The sequence below is a fragment of the Bubalus bubalis genome, chromosome 9, assembly GCF_019923935.1.
Source record: "Bubalus bubalis isolate 160015118507 breed Murrah chromosome 9, NDDB_SH_1, whole genome shotgun sequence".
Classification (NCBI taxonomy): Eukaryota; Metazoa; Chordata; class Mammalia; order Artiodactyla; family Bovidae; genus Bubalus; species Bubalus bubalis.
In genome coordinates, this window is record NC_059165.1 from 41110353 (window position 1) to 41114302 (window position 3950).

Genomic DNA, 3950 nt, shown 5'->3' on the forward strand with positions numbered 1-3950 from the left:
ATTAACTGTCTATTTGTTACAGAGGTTGAAGGACAAGAAGGAGTATAAAACTACACCTATAGTTTTGACTTGTTGAGTAGAAATACTAAACAGAGTGAGCAGTTTGTGGAGGAAAGATGATGAATTGAAATTTATACATATTACATCTGTGATCTTGCAAAACTCTGCATGTGAAGATACCTAGTAGGCATCTATTCAGCTGTATGTATGCACGTGTGTCTGGATTTTAGAATCAGATCCAATCTAGATAGAGATTTTGGAGTCATTCATATATTGTATATGAATAAATAGTATTTATTCATGTTGTATATCTATAAATAGTATTTGAAGAGATGGGAGAGATATGTATATTAGTAAAGACACAAATTGTCTGGAGGGTATTTATTGGCTCATATGCTTTAAAAGTACCAAGATATGCTGGCTTTAGATACAGCTGGGTAAAGATGTCCAAATGTTCAAACATCCAAATGTTACCACCAGGAATCTGTCTCTCTCCATCTCCATCTTTTATCTCTGCTTCTCTCCTGTCTAGGTGAGGAAATGGATACCAGCGCCTCCTGGCTGACATCCTACAAGTTTACTAACCACAAAAAAAAGACCATCTCTTTCCAAACAGTTCAAGCAAAAGTTCCATGGCTGAAAGTTTGGGCTGTTCCCCAGGTCTTTCATGGTTTATGTCTCCTCATTCGGGTCTCAACTCAACCACCAGTTTCCAGAGAAGATTTTCTGACCACACTGTCTAAGATAGCTCCCTACCTGAGTCACTCATCTCACCTTTATTCTACTTTATCACTACGTGATATTATCTTGTTATTTAATTTATGTATTTAATTATTTATTACCTGTCTGTATAACTAGAATATAAACTCCATGAGCTCAGAGATAATTTGGTCCTTTTCACATTGTGGATTGCCAGTCTCTAAACAGCACCTTCTGGCACATATTAGGTGCTCATTTAATATGTCCTGAATTAGTAGGCTCTGATGGTGGTGAGAGTATTTACACCAAAGAAATATTACAAATTATGGCTTCCTCCCACCCTGAATTCTGGTTGTTATTTACCGGTACATCAGAATCACATATGCTGAGAGACGTAGAGGTTTTATTCATCCTATCAAAAGAAATCAATTTGCTTTTACTAAAGGAAGGGTGGATGGATACAGGGGGAACAGCTGATGACTGCCATAGTAAAGTTGACCAGGAAGAGTTTATAAAACAAGCAAAGGGATATATCAAAGACAAAATCTTGTAATACCCAACATTAAAAGGAGAGGTGGAAGAAGAGGAAGCCACAAAGAACGTAGTGAGAAGAGGCAACCAGAAATAATAAAATCAAGTCTATGGTGTTACAGAAGTCAAGGAAAAATTGAATTTCGAGGAGGAATAAATGGTCCATTCTACCTTATTCTGCAGAGATCAAGGTAGCCTAAGATAGTCATTAAAAGCTAGGGTCTTGGCAGTCCTAATGGTGCAGTGGAGACTAGTGTTCGTGTCCAGTCTGCGTCTTCCCCTGGGCGGGGCTGCCACTCTTGCCTGTCCATTTCCTCATGGTGCTGTTCCAACGCCCGACAGCATCCACCGATTTAGAGAATAATGACACAGGAGTTAATTCTAAACCTAAAAGTCATGTGACTATCAGGTGGGAAGTTTTAGAAGAAATTGGAAATTGGGTTACAACCTGAGCCACACAAGCAGCTCAGAAAATCCAGAACACTAAAGCACCTGATCCACCCACCAAAACAACAAATGTCAACAAGCACCTGAAACCTACTGCTTCTGTGAAACCAGTGCAGATGGAAGTGTTGGCTCCAAAGGGTCCTTCTCCCACACCTCAGGACGTCTCCATGAAGGAAGAGAACCTCTGCCAAGCTTCCTCTGATGCCTTGCTCTACAAAATTGAGGATATTGATATTGAGGACTGGGAGAACCCTCAGCTCTGCAGTGACTACGTGAAGGATATCTACCAGTATCTAAGGCAGCTTGCGGTGCTACAGTCCATAAACCCACATTTCTTAGATGGGAGAGATATAAATGGCCACATGTGTGCCATCCTGGTGGACTGGCTGGTGTCAGTGCACTCCAAGTTCAGGCTGCTGCAGGAAACGCTGTACATGTGTGTTGCCATCATGGGCCGATATTTACAGGCTCAGCCAGTATCTCCTAAGAAGCTTCCGCTGGTTGGCATTATGGCACTGCTCTTGGCTTCCAAGTATGAGGAAATGTTTTCTCCAAACATTGAAGGCTTTGTTTACATCACCAACAATGCTTACACCAGTTCTCAAATTTGAGAAATGTACACTCTGATTTTGAAAGAACTGAAATTTGAGCTGAGTCAACCGTTGCCGCTACATTTCTAAGGCAGGCATCAAAAGCCAGGAATATCGATGTTGAATAGCACACTTCAGCCAAATACTTGATGGAGCTGACTCTCGTTGATTATGACACGGTGCACTATCACCATTCTAAAGTGGTGGCAGGCACTTCCTGCCTGTCCCAGAAGGTTCTAACCAAGAAAAATGGAACTTAAAGCAGCAGTATTACACTGGCTACATAGAGAGCGAGGTGCTGAAGGTCATGCGGCACATGGCCAGAAACATCGGGCACGTCAACAAGAACATGACCAAGTTCACCACCATCAAGAATAAGTACACAAGTGGCAAACTTCTGAAGATCAGCACAATTCCTCAGCTGAACTCAAAAGCCATCCAGGAGCTTGCCTCACCTCTGTTGGGACAGTCCTAAGCTCCAGGGCCCTGTGGAAGAGTGTGTCCTCTGTGCACTTTGTCTTGCTGATCTGGAATTCCTGAGTTTGTATATAGTCCTCTGGTCTATCTCATGAAACTTCTTCTCAGACCGGTTTTCTATATGTATATTGAAGAAAAATAAAGCTATTGATTTTCTTAAGGTAAAAAAAAAAAAAAAAAGCTAGGGTCTTTTCTTGATTGATAAGATGGCAAGATTCTGATATCCACTGGTCCACATTTCTCTATTTAGATTTAATGTATCTAAAGTCACTGAATAAGGAGATTTCATATTGCTTTATAAGACACCTATCTCTTTTTCTCAGCTATTGGGGTTCTCTGTGCCTACAGAGTAAAAGCAGAGCTCTATACTTCATGTGGCTCATTGGGATAACATTGGCACAACAGATACTATTCTCCCTTTGGGTGATCTCACCTTCAAAAACCCAATTTGGGAATGAAAGGTACAGATAACTAGTGATCCTATTGAAGGATCACTTCCTTCAAGTATCAAGTATGAATACTTCCATACTAAGTCTCCAAACTAAGTTTTCAGCTTAGACTGGAAACCACTGTTAATTTTGTGTTTTGGGATATTTGTTTACTGCAGAGCTATTCAGTCAAGAAAGAGTAAGGTTACCTGATGCAGGGCTGAGTTTACCAATCGCTTCCTGTCTGCATGTCCCAACACTCCATCTAAATTCTAGGAGCCTGATCAGGAACCATTAATATCACAGACCTAGGAGACAAGACCTGCATCACAAGTCCCAAAATGTACACTTAACACTAAGCTCTGTGATCCTACTTAAGTCACTAAACTGTTCTAAACCTCTATTTTCTATGAGAAGAAGGGTTGGACTATACCATTTCAAATGTGTCTTCTGGCTCTAAATTTCTGTTTCTGTAGTTTTAACTACTCCTGTATTCTCAATTATCTACCATCATATGGAGTGTTTCAGTAAATATCCACTGAAGGATTGAAGGGTGAAGAGGCAAAATATTATCTAGCCATCATATCCATACCAGAAAAAAAGTGATGGGGAAAACATAGGCAAGCTACAACCAAAAAATTAACATCAGGCCATGATGTTAGAATTCATGGATTCAGAATAAGGGCTCTCTGTCTTGGCTCCCATTTGTAACTGGTTTATTACTGTAAATTCTAGAAGGCCCTCTTATAACAGTCTCCTTTATATCATGGCCCTACCC

At 40.5% G+C, this 3950-nt stretch overlaps 1 pseudogene; it reads left to right on the plus strand.

Moving 5' to 3' along the window:
• Window positions 1–1547: 1547 nt before the first annotated feature.
• LOC102403311 lies at window positions 1548–2846 on the plus strand (annotated as a pseudogene).
• The last annotated feature ends 1104 nt before the right edge of the window (window positions 2847–3950 follow it).